Raw genomic sequence first — 13,881 nt, 5'->3', positions numbered from 1 at the left:
TTATGGGCTTTCCTCTGACACCGCCTATTATATAGGTCCTGGATGTAGTGGGCCGTTCGCACTACCCTCTGTAGCACCCTGTGCTTGCGAGCGGTGCAGTTGCCGTACCAGGCGGTGATACAGCCTGACGGGATGCTCTCAATTGTGCATCCTGTAAAAGTTTGAGGGTTTTCGGTGACAAGCCAAATTTCTTTAGCCTCCTGAGGTTGAAGAGGCGCTGTTGCACCACACTCCCAGAGCCTTCACCACCTCCCTGTAGGCTGTCTCGTCGTTGTTGGTAATCAAGCCTACTACTGTTGTGTCGTCTGCAAACTTGATGATTGAGTTGGAGGCGTGCTTGGCCACGCAGTCATGGGTGAACAGGGAGTACAGGAGGGGGCTGAGTACGCACCCTTGTGGGGCCCCAGTGTTGAGGATCAGTGAAGTGGAGGTGTTTCCTATCTTCACCACCTGGGGGCAGTCCATCAGGAAGTCCAGTAATCAATTGCACAGGGCGGGGTTCAGACCCAGGGAAATTATGAGCTTGGAAGGTACTATGGTGTTGAATGCTGAGCTGCAGTCGATGAACAGCATTCTTACACAGGTATTCCTCTTGTCCAGAATGGATAGGGCAGTGTGATAGTGATTGCATCATCTGTGGACCTATTGGGTTGGTACGCAAATTGAAGTGGGTCTAGGGTGGCAGGTAAGGTAGAGGTCATAGGATCCTTAACTAGTCTCTCAAAGCACTTCATGATGACAGAGGTGAGTGCTACAGGGCGATAGTCATTTAGTTCAGTTACCTTTGCATTCTTGGGTACAGGAACAATGGTGGCCATCTTGAAGCATGTGGGGACAGCAGACTGGGATAGGGAGAGATTGAATATGTCCGTAAACACACCAGCCAGCTGGTCTGCGCATACGCTGAGGACGCAGCTAGGGTTGCCGTCTGGGCCGGCAGCCTTGCGAGGGTTAACACGTTTAAATGTGTTACTCACGTCTGCCACGGAGAAGGAGAGCCCACAGTCCTTGGTAGCGGGCCGCGTTGTTGGCACTGTGTTATCCTCAAAGAGGGCAAAGAAGGTATTTAGCTTGTCCGGAAGCAAGATGTCGGTGTCCGGGACCTGGCTAGTTTTCCTTTTGTAGTCCGTAGTTGTCTGTAGACCTTGCCACATAAGTCTCGTGTCTGAGCCGTTGAATTGCGACTCAACTTTGTCTTTATACTGACGTTTTGCCTGTTTGATTGGCTTGCGGAGGGAATGACTACTCTGTTTGTATTCTGCCGTATTCCCAGTCACCTTGCCATGTTTAAATGCGGTGGTTCGCACTTTCAGTTTTGCGCGAATGCTGCCAACTATCCACGGTTTCTGGTTAGGGTAGGTTTTAATAGTCACAGTGGGTACAACATCTCCTATACACTTCTTGATAAAGGCAGTTACCGTTTCAGTATATTCGTCAATATTATTCCCGGAAGCTACCTAGAACATATCCAATCCGCGTGATCAAAACAATCTTGCATGGATTCCGATTGGTCAGACCAGCGTTAAATAATCCTTAGCACAGGTACTTCCTGTATGAGTTTCTGCCTATAGGAAGTGAGGAGCAAAATGGAGTCATGGTCAGATTTGCTGAAAGGAGGGCAGGGGAGGGCCTTGTATGCATCCCGGAAGTTGTAGTAACAGTGGTCTAGTGTTTTACAGCGCGAGTCGATATGCTGATAGAATTTAGGCATCCTTTTCTTAACATTTGCTTAAAATCTCCAGCTACAATAAATGCAACCTCCAGGATATATGGTTTCCAGTTTGCATAAAGTCCAGTGAAGTTCCTTGAGGGCTGTCGTGGTATCGGCTTGAGGGGGGATATACATGGCTGTGACTATAATCAAGAGAATGCTCTTGGGAGATAACACGGTCGGCATTTGATTTGAGGTATTCTAGGTTGGGTGAAAAAAAAGGACTTGAGTTCCTGTATGTTATCACAATTACACCATGAGTTGTAAATTATGAAACATACACCCCCGCCCTTCTTCCCGGAGAGATGTTTATTCCTGTCGGCGCGATGAACTGAGAATCCAAATGGCTGGACTGACTCCGACAGTATATCCTGAGAGAGCCATGTTTCCATGAAACAAGAGTATGTTACAATCCCTGATGTCTCTCTGGAAAGAAACCCTTGCCCTGATCTCGTTAACTTTGTTATCCAGGGACTGAACACTATCGAGTAATATACTCGGAAGCGGTGGGTGGTGTGCCCGCCTCGGACTAGAAGACCGCTCTGATTCCCTCTTTTCCGCCGGCGTTGTTTTGGGTTGGCCTCTGGAATCAGTTCAATTGCCCTGGGTGGTGCGAACAAAGGATCCGGTTCGGGAAAGTATTTTTCCTGGTCGTAGTACTGGTGAGTTACCGCCGCTCTGATATCCAATAGTTCTTCCCGGCTGTATGTAATAACACAATGTTCTGGGCTAACAATGTAAGAAATAAAATAAAACAAAAAAAATACTGCAAAGTTTCCTAAGAACTAGAAGCGAGGCAGCCCTCTGTCGGCGCCATCTTAAATGTAATATTGTTTAGAAAAGAGATGCGTGTCAGCTAAGCAAACAGCAGCTGAATTCTTTGATGGCAGCCATGTTTGTTTGTTTGTTTGACTTGGCGAAAACTCCCTTATCCCAGAATGCCATTCACTATAAGACGCAAGTAATCAAAGTCAAAGATGGCTGCGCCAATATGAACTTAGCCACTTTTCAGCATATTACAAATCTTCTTCAATGTACTTTTTAGTATATACAAGAACAGGAGCACAAGACTTGACAAGTCATTTACTGTTTTTGACAAATCACAAAGCAAATAAAATGTTATCACCTTACAGATCATCACACCAAATACAAGCCTACTGCCTAGCCTAACCTTAGCGCGAAAGCTAGACATGGATGAAACCGTTTGTGGAGGGGTTCATTTCATTTGTGGGAGGTTTTCAAGTCCATGTGGGGTAGAAATGGGGGAAGGTATCGTGGGGGGATATGATATAGGAAATATTACTATGATGGGGGATTAATAAATAAATGGGGGGCAAACACAGAAGTTAATACGCTAAATAAAAATAAATCCCCTGGAAAGGGTAATCTGAGCTGGCAAAAAATACTGGGAACTGGGAAATCTCCGACTTCAGTACGTTCGAGCTCCGACTGGGAAAAGTAATTTTGAACGGTCATCCAACTTGGAGTTCCAACTCGGGAACTCGGGCCTCTTTCTAGAGCGCCGACTTTCCAACCTGAAGATCACTGACGTCATGATTTGACCTAGTATTTTTCAGAGTTCACAGTTGTCTTGAAGCACCATAAGTGCTTGAACTATACCTTGAACTATACCTTGTTATAACATCTTTTGTCTGACATGACAACCAGAAAGCATTGTAGGACCAACAAACATGGCGCTACACATAGCCGGCAAATAGCTTTGCATTAGCTCATCATAATCAGTACAACCCTCAAAAAAGTATTTTACGCACGCGTCTATTACAATCAATGCAAGAATCGGAATGCATTTTGTCACCAGTACTTGAAAATGTGAATAAAACAGTAAATACATTATGGTCCGGGCCTCCCGAATGGCACTGCGGTCTAAGGCACTGCATCGCAGTGCTTGAGGTGTCACTACAGATCTGGGTTCGATCCCAGGCTGTGTCGCAGCAGGCTGCAACCGGGAGACCCATGAGGCGGTGCACAATTGGCCCAGCGTCGTTCGGGTTAGGGGAGGGTTTAGCAAGCTGGGATGACCTCGTCCCATCGCCCCCTAGCGACTACTTGTGGCGGGCCGGGCGTATGCACGCTGACTTCAGTCAGCAGTTGTATGGGGTTACCGCCGACACATTGGTGCGGCTGGCTTCTGGATTAAGAGAGCAATGTGTCAAGAAGCAGTGAGGCTTGGCAGGGTTGTGTTTCGGAGGACGCATTGCTCTTGACCTTCACCTCTCCCGAGTCCATACGGGAGTTGAAGCGATCAGACAAGACTAACTACCACTTGGATATCACGAAATTTGGGAGAAAAAGGTGTAAAAAGTACAAACATAAATTGTCTGCAACAGTGAAATGGTCTACTTATGTGAAACAGCCTATAGATAATTAGCAGGCAGCGTGCCTTGGTTTGAAGGCGGCGCGGGTTAACTGTCCTGTTGCGTAACAATCACATTTTGGAACAGTGAGTGCATTCTGACATCACGTGCATAAAAAAAACTCACGCTGGGGCAACCGTTAGAGATATTTGGAACTCACACGTGAAAATGGTTGAGAGTCCATGTTATGTTATTTTATTTTCATGATGGTCTTCATCAATAGCCGTCGGTTATACGATAATTGTGCCAGCACTAACACACAGCAGCGAGGCCAGAGGACCTCTGATGGGAGGGTGACTGTTGATCCAATATGGCCGACCAGCTGCACACCGTGTCATAAATGACTCAGTGACAGTCAGGCTGCTGACGACGTGCTGGCACCACTGCTCTAGACTCATCTCTCCCTTTCTGTTCTGATAACAAGATTGGCTGGCTGTCTATTGTTGAACACCTGTCTGGGTGGATGGCTGGCTGGCTCACTCATATCCTGCCGGCATTGGAGTTTGCATTGTGTGTGTGTGTGTGTGTGTGTGTGTGTGTGTGTGTGTAGTTTGCATAGTGACGTAAGGTATTATTTGCGTAAGTGTCAGAGTTCAATGTTTACTCGTTCAGTCAGACCTTGGCTCAAACTCTTAAGATGTCATTCTTCTTATTATATTGACAAGTTGTTTATTGCACATGGGACAAACGTAGCTCTGCATGGAAAAATATCCAGAAGTATTTTTGGTGTTTTATTAGGATCCCTATTAGCTGTTGCGAAAGTAGCAGCTACTCTTCCTGGGGTCCAAACAAAACATGACATAATACTGAACATTCCAAATCAAATCAAAGTTTATTTGTCACGTGCACCGAATAGACCTTACAGTGAAATGCTTACTTAACCAATAGTGCAAAAAAGGTATTAGGTGAACAATAGGTAAGTAAAGAAATAAAACAACAGTAAAAAGACAGGCTATAGAGAGGCTATAAAAGTAGCGAGGCTACATACAGACACCGGTTAGTCAGGCTGATTGAGGTAGTATGTAGATGTGGTTAAAGTGACTATGCATATATGATGAACAGAGAGTAGCAGTAGCGTAAAAGAGGGTTTGGCGGGTGGTGGGTGGCAGGACACAATGCAGATAGCCCGGTTAGCCAATGTGCGGGAGCACTGGTTGTTCGGCCCAATTGAGGTAGTATGTACATGAATGTATAGTTAAAGTGACTATGCATATATGATAAACAGAGAGTAGCAGCAGCTTAAAAAGAGGGGTTGGGGGCACACAATGCAAATAGTCCGGGTAACCATTTGGTTACCTGTTCAGAAGTCTTATGGCTTGGGGGTAAAAACTGTTGAGAAGCCTTTTTGTCCTAGACTTGGCACTCTGGTACTGCTTGCCATGCGGTAGTAGAGAGAACAGTTTATGACTGGGGTGGCTGGGGTCTTTGACAGTTTTTAGGGTCTTCCTCTGACACCGCCTGGTGTAGAGGTCCTGGATGGCAGACAGCTTAGCCCCAGTGATGTACTGGGCCGTACGCACTACCCTCTGTAGTGCCTTGCAGTCAGAGGCCGAGCAATTGCCGTACCAGGCAGTGATGCAACCAGTCGGGATGCTCTCGATGTTGCAGCTGTAGAACCTTTTGAGGATCTCAGGACCCATGCCAAATCTTTTTAGTTTCCTGAGGGGGAATAGGCTTTGTCGTGCCCTCTTCACGACTGTCTTGGTGTGTTTGGACCATTCTAGTTTGTTGTTGATGTGGACACCAAGGAACTTGAAGCTCTCAACCTGCTCCACTACAGCCCCGTCGATGAGAGTGTGGGGGTGCTCGGTCCTCCTTTTCCTGTAGTCCATAATCATCTCCTTAGTCTTGGTTACGTTGAGGGATAGGTTGTTATTCTGGCACCACCCGGCTAGGTCTCTGACCTCCTCCCTATAGGCTGTCTCGTCGTTGTCGGTGATCAGGCCTACCACTGTTGTGTCGTCTGCAAACTTAATGATGGTGTTGGAGTCGTGCCTGGCCATGCAGTCGTGGGTGAACAGGGAGTACAGGAGGGGACTGAGCACGCACCCCTGAGGGGCTTCAGTGTTGAGGATCAGCGTGGCAGATGTGTTGCTACCTACCCTCTCCACTTGGGGGCGGCCTATCAGGAAGTCCAGGATCCAGTTGCAGAGGGAGGTGTTTAGTCCCAGGATCCTTAGCTTAGTGATGAGCTTTGAGGGTACTATGGTGTTGAACGCTGAGCTGTAGTCAATGAATAGCATTCTCACATAAGTGTTCCTTTTGTCCAGGTGGGAAAGGGCAGTGTGGAGTGCAATAGAGATTGCATCATCTGTGGATCTGTTTGGGCGGTATGCAAATTAATATACAAGGAGAGAACTAATCAATTTAAAAAAAGGCTTACATATCAATACACACAAACAGTCAAGGTCAAATAGGGGAGAGGCGTTGTGCCGTGAGGTGTTGCTTTATCTGTTATCTGGCCACATTGTGTTAGCCAACACAATGATGTCCCCGTATGGAGGCGTTGTTCACATAAGTCCTCTTTTTAATTGTATGTAGTCGGATTAATCTAAAAGCACAATTTAGGCACAATTTTTTGAAATTATTGTAAACACAAACTCGCTTGGCCTCTCCTGAGTGGGTGAGCTTTAAAGTTGATGATCTCCTCAAAGGCCTAGTCCATTGACCCATGACCCCTGACCGCTGCTTGTTATTTACAGTAGTATTATGATCAGCCACCCAAGACAGGCGGGCCCCACTCTGTTGTTTGTCACGCATATTCATTCATTTAGAATGTGTCTGCTCTGCTGTAGGTGTGGGATTACTATTTAGGTCAATAGTACAGTACAGTCCCCTCAGCCCCCCTCCTGACTTCAGTCCCCATATAGCCCTCCTTAACCCTTCTCCCCGGTCCTCCATCCTTATCCCTATCTGATGCTTCCTCACGCTGCCCCCTGCCCTATCCTTTCTTTACCCCTCCCCAGTTAGACCGCTGCGCCACTCGGGAGCCTAAGGCACTGCATCTCAGTGCTAGAGGCGTCACTACAGACCCTGGTTCAATTCCAGGCTGTATCACAACCGGCCGTGATTGGGAGTCCCGTAGGTCGGCGCACAATTGGCCCAGCGTCGTCCGGGTTAGGGTTTGGCCGGGGTAGGCCGTCATTGTAAATAAGAATTTTTTTCTTAACTGACTTGCCTAGTTAAATAAAGGAGAATTTAAAAATACCCAATCCTCCTCCCCACTCCCTAGTGCTCCTCACCCTCCCCAGCCGTGTCCCCCCTAACCCTTACCTCTAGTAGGCTGTAGCACAGGCTAAACCTCGTCCCTCTCCATACTCACAGCACAGAAGGGGGAGCGAGCGGCCAGCGATGCGCCTCCACGCGTAAACTAATTTTTTAAACGACGCTGATCGCAACAGAGAGAACCAGAGAACGAAAGAGAGGAGAGGAAGAGAGCAGCGTGCGCCGGGTCTCCTGACTGCCTCGCATTCTCCTCTCATTGGCCGGCATGCTGCGTCACATGACACGGTGTGTGACTGGGGTGTGGGACAGGGACACTCGCAGCCCTCTGGGGTCCAACCCCCCCCCCCCCCACACACAAACTTAGCGCTGGTTCCCAGCCCCTGATTTGCTGTGACATGTGTCAGTGTGCAGGATGTCAACTTCTCAGCGAGCTGGTTATGGCTGTGGGGAGGGAGGGAGGGTTCTATTCTCTGGCCTGTACCATGCAGAGTGGTTCAACACTCGTTGAGCTCTTGGAAGAAATTGGGCAAGAAAGACTCATAGTAGCAACGCATTGGGGAGGGTTGGTTAGATCGAGCTGTGCTGTGGTTTTTTACTGACTCACTGCACTAGACAGTGTTTCACTGAACTCTTGGAAGAAATTGGGTGAGTGGAAATGCTGGGCTTGGCTGTGGGTTTTCTCTCACTTATGTGCACACGTGGCGTGTGTGTGTGTAAAATGAGGGTATACATGGTAACGGGACACGTATTCGGTACGGGGACCTCGGTTCGGCTCCGCACTGTGAACCCGAATTAATAAAGATATAAATAGATATGTTAGTGGTGTTGTTGATGAGTAATCGTGTGTTTTCATTGAAGAAAATACAAAGTCTTCTTGATTGTGCTCTCATAAGCCATTATATGACTCTTCATCATATATGGAATCAGGAATAGCAACACTTTGTATTTTCTTTAATAAACAAAAATGAACTACAGTAACTGTTAGCATTTCATTTTCCCGCTGTACAGAAACCGAACCGTGATTCCAAAACCACTATACGTACCGAACCGTGTGTTTTGGTGAACCAACAAAACCCTTAATACAAGGCATGGCTCCTGGTCTGGAAGACATGAGACGAGTGTGAAATGCAAAGCTGGAGATGAAAAGAAGGGAGAGACCTGATGGAAAACACAGGAAGCATTTTTAAGAGACATGTTCAAAGCCTCCCCTACCTTCTTACACTCCAGTTAGGCCCAGTCCTAACTGCAGTGTAAATCACACAGTGATGTAGCTCTCTTTTTAAGGAGAATGCCATGAAAGTTCGAGTCACCTGGGAAACAGGCCTATGTCAAGTCAGTTGTTCTATGTAGCCTAGTGTCAGTCAAATGATGTGTCCCAATGCCTGCTGTCAGAGTTTTGGGTGTTTTTAATAAAGACCTGAAAAAAGTGCAGCTTAAGCATTTTCAATGGAAGAATGTTCATGGATTACGGGAAACTTGTGTCTTGTGTGTTTTCCTGCTGTTGTGTGTGTGTTTTTAGATTGTTGACAATCGTTTGCTTCAATTATGTTTGTTTTTCCCTTTAGTGTGTGTGTGTGTGTTAGGTCTGGTACACTTACTGTATAACCGTGTAACTGACAGTTATGTATGAAGACTGTCATAACTATTAAAAAAATACATATTTATTATTATGACTTTTTTGGTGGAAAGAAAAGCTGACTGAAGACGGAACGGCCGGGCATTCGTGCGGGTGAGTCCGTTTCTGCTGTAACATGGACTCTACAGCGTGATGAAACTTAAAAAAAAATAATAATAATTAAACTTCTGGCTGAAACAAGTAATGTGTTGTAGCAAACGAGTTGGGTTGTCTAGGCAACGCCCCCCTCCCTGCAGCAGCAGCAGCAGCACATGCAGTCAGGAGCGGAGGAGAGGAAAATGTGTGTCTTTAAAAATTAAACAAACGGTTATTCAAACGGTTATTACTGTAGCCACAGTCATTTGGCTGACCAATAACCGTCATTCAAAATTCCATGACTGTCAAAGCCCTAGGTGCGTGCGTGCGTGCGTCCAGCCTATGCCTTGTTTTTCCTGTAGTGCTCATCATATCTGGTTCCATCCGGCCTGGTCTGACAGGTGCCATGGAGGTATGGAGGGATGAGTGAAATAGAGGAGAAGAGATGGAGGTTGATGTTTTGAGCCTTCGGCGCTATGGAGGAGGAGAGAAGTGGCGGGATGAGGGGTAGATATGCAGGGGTCGCGTTAGAGTTGATTAATCGACATTTTCAAAACAGACCATCAAAAATATTCTGCGTTTTTAAACCATTTCACTCACGTTTTATATTGAAAGTCAAGTGTTTTTTTGCTTCAACAGAGTGATCAGGGACATGCAACTATAGTTATCCTTCACAGAAAATACATTGGTTCAACACATTCGGCAGAATATAGCTTCATTTTCATCAGATGACAACAGAAGTGCAACGTTATTTGGCTGGAAGCCACACAAGTAAATGAGCTTTTGCATGGCCATCATATTAATGTTTATCATAGAGATAATGTAGCCAGCTAGATTTTGGAACATTGCTGCGGGGACTTTCTTCCATTCAGCCGTGAGGTTAAGTGAAGTCGGGCAATAATGTTGGGCGATTTAGGCTTGGCTCGCAGTCGGCATTCCAATTCATCCCAAAGGTGTTCGATGGGGTTGAGGTCAGGGCTCTGTGCAGGCAAGTCAAGTTCTTCCACACTAATCTCGAGAGTATGTGGACACCCCTCCAAATTAGTGGATTCATCTATTTCAGCCACACCCGTTGCTGACCGGTGTATAAACTCGAGCACACAGCCATGCAATCTCCATAGACAAACATTGGCAGTAGAATGGCCTTACTGAAGAGCTCAGTGACTTTCAACGTGGCACCGTCATAGGATGCCACCTTTCCAACAAGTCAGTTTGTCAAATTTCTGCCCTGCTAGAGCTGCCCCGGTCAACTGTAAGTGCAGTTATTGTGAAGTGGAAAAATCGTCTGTCCTCGGTTGCAACACTCACTACCGAGTTCCAAACTGCCTCTGAAATATTTGACCAAATAGGGTTATCTTCTGTATACCAACCCTACCTTGTCACAACACAACTGATTGGCTCAAATGCATTAAGGAAAGAAAATCCACAAATGAACTTTTAGTAAGGCACACCTGTTAATTCAAATGCATTCCAGGTGACTACCTCATGAAGCTGGTTGAGAGAATGCCAAGAGTGTGCAAAGCTGTCATCAAGGCAAAGGGAGGCTACTTTGAAGAATCTCATATAATATATATTTTGATTTATTTTTAACAATTTTTTGGTTACTAAATGATTCCATGTGTTATGTCATAGTGTTGATGTCATTACTATTATTCTACAATGTAGAAAATAGTAAAAATAAAGAAAATACGTAGCTGTGTCCAAACTTTTGACTGGTACTGTATATAGTATAGCTAGCTAGCTAGCTCTCTCCATCACTGTTGTTATTGACTGAAGCCAAAATGTTCCCAAACTGGAGATTTAAACAATGATTGAGTATCCTCCAATTCTGGTTTTATCGATCCCACCATTCGCCATCTACAGAGTTCCCGGCTGCACTTCACAAAAGGATCATTTAAAATCCGCCAGATAAGATGAGAATTTTTGACGGAATAGCCTACAATGTTTTTTCAGATCAGATTTACTCACGAGGCAATGGCATACAACGCAGTGTGGTGTAGCTTCCACTAGAACTATGCTAACCTGTTTGGCTTCAGTTGAGCAGAGCCTTTCAGATTTACTGTATTTAATCTCATAAACCTAATTAAGAAATGGCAACGCTGACTTTTTTGACAGCCAGTAAAAAAAATGTTTTGTGGTGTATGGTGCAGCCTTTGATCGAATTGGGTAGTGAGAGATTCATGACACACTGTTGTGGTATGTTTTGTGGCTGTGGTGTGTGTAGCCTCTAGATTACTTTGGGGCTTTAGACGTGATATACAACTCTAGGCCCAAGGCCAGTCGTCCGAAGATTCTTCCGATAGTCCTATTACTACAGCTGTACAATCTAAACTATCACGTACTGGAATAAATCCTAGAGGATTACATTCAACTCCCATGTCTTCCACCCTGTGGCTGTCTCGGTGGTATGTAGCCAGGCCTATATAAACCATGCTCTGTGTGTGTGTGCGCAATGTTGTGTGTTGGGGAATGCCAGCCCAGCAGCTGCTGTGAAAGCAAAGCCCCATCCCAAATTGAGGATAAAAAAACCACTGACAGTTTTACAGTGACACTGTGACAGGAGGAAATCTATTGGCCTGAATGACAGGAAACAAAGCACTGCACAGGAGAGTAAAGAGGATTCCCCCCTGCCTCCAGAAGTCGATGCCTGGCTTCATTTACACCAGTCCAGTGCTTGGGTTAATTGGGGCATGAATTGAACTTAACAGCCTGGCCAATAAACTCCCACACATTGATTTGAACTATAGCTCAAAACTGAGTTAACTTCTTACGGTTGACCGTTAACGGGATCGACTTGACAACAGCCAGCAAGTGCAGGGCGCCAAATTCAAACAACAGAAATCTCAATTAAAATTCCTCAAACATACAACTATTTTACACCATTTTAAAGATAAACTTGTTGTTAATCCCACCACAGTGTTCAATTTCAATAGTGTCCTTTCGTCGTAAAGCCTTATCTGATTATGTTAGGTCAGTACCTAGTCACAGAAAAACACAGCCATTTTTCCAGTCATAGAGAGGAGTCACAAAATGCAGAAAGAGATAAAAAATAATCACTAACCTTTGATGATCTTCATCAGATGACACTCATAGGACTTCATGTTACACAATATATGTATGTTTTGTTCGATAAAGTTCATATTTATATCCAAAAATCTTAGTTTACATTGGCGCGTTATGTTCAGTAATGTTTTGCCTCCAAAACATCCAGTGATTTTGCAGAGCCACATCAATTTACAGAAATACTCATAATAAACATTGATAAAAGATACAAGTGTTTTACATGGAACTTTAGATTAACTTCTCCTTAATGCAACCGCTGTGTCAGATTTAAAAAAAACTTTACGGAAAAAGCACACCATGCAATAGTCTGTGTACGGCGCTCAGACACAAAAACAAGCCATACAGGTACCCGCCATGTTGTGGAGTCAACAGATGTCAGAATAGCATTATAAATATTCACTTACCTTTGATGATCTTCATCAGAATGCACTCCCAGGAATCCCAGTTACACAAATGTTTGTTTTGTTCGATAACGTCCATAATTTATGTCCAAATATCTCCTTTTTGTTCGCGCGTTTAGCTCCAAAATCCAAATTAATGACGCGCAGGCCAGACTTAAAGTCAAAAAATTCCATTACAGTTCGTAGAAACATGTCAAACGATGTGTAGAATCAATCTTTAGGATGTTTTTAACATAAATCTTCAATAATGTTTCAACCGGAGAATTCCTTTGTCTGTAGAAATGCAATGGAACGCAGCTAACTCTCACGGGGGCACGCCTGAGTGAGCTCGTGGCACTCTGCCAGACCCCTGACTCAACCAGCTCTCATTGCCTCATCCTTCACAGTAGAAGCATCAAACAAGGTTCTAAAGACTGTTGACATCTAGTGGAAGCCTTAGGAAGTACAATATGACCCCATAGACACTGTATATTGGATAGGCAAACCTACAAACCTCAGATTTCCAACTTCCTGGTTGGATTTTTTCTCGGGTTTTTGCCTGCCATATGAGTTCTGTTATACTCAGACATCATTCAAACAGTTTTAAAAACTTCAGAGTGTTTTCTATCCAAATCTACTAATAATATGCATATTTTAGCTTCTGGGCCTGAGTAGCAGGCAGTTTACTCTGGGCACCTTATTCATCCAAGTTACTCAATACTGCCCCCAGCCATAAAAAGTTATATTTAAAAAATTACGTTGTTGTTTTTTCATTTTTTCACATATCAAACAAACAAAAATTCTTAAACAAAACCTTCTGTCCATGCAAGTCATTTGTTTATTAGACAAAAATGCTGGTGTTAAATCCATCTATGATTATCATGAAGCATCACTTGTGTGTCCGAATTATCATATTACTTTCGCTTTGGTCTTCCAACAACATGTGGGAATAGCCACTAACTGCTACGTGAATAGGCTTTATTCAGTAGCCTATATCCCCGATATAGCCCCATCTCCCCTAATCTGCATCAGATAGCCCCATCTCCCCTAATCTGCATCAGATAGCCCCATCTCCCCTAATCTGCATCAGATAGCCCCATCTCCCCTAATCTGCATCAGATGCGTTCATAAATGTGATGCTACTCACTGAATGTTTCAGAGATATCAAGTTATGATGCTGTGTGCATTTCATAAAATGCTTGCAGTCAAACAACCAATAATACTGTGCGACTCCGTTTCTTTTTGTTTGGTCCGGACTGCGTTCTCACCTGTAGCGTACCGCACTACCGTACAAATTGAATCCGCTCTTTTTGAGTGACCCACTGTATGTTGTTGTGTAGTGTGCTCCCAAGTGAGGAGTCCAAATGAGCCGAATTAAGGGGTAAACACACCAGAGTTTAGAAAAAAAACACTCCA

Source organism: Salvelinus namaycush, chromosome 28, assembly GCF_016432855.1.
Source record: "Salvelinus namaycush isolate Seneca chromosome 28, SaNama_1.0, whole genome shotgun sequence".
Lineage (NCBI taxonomy): Eukaryota > Metazoa > Chordata > Actinopteri > Salmoniformes > Salmonidae > Salvelinus > Salvelinus namaycush.
The sequence above is the reverse complement of the archived record's forward strand: the minus strand, read 5'-3'. Positions refer to the sequence as shown.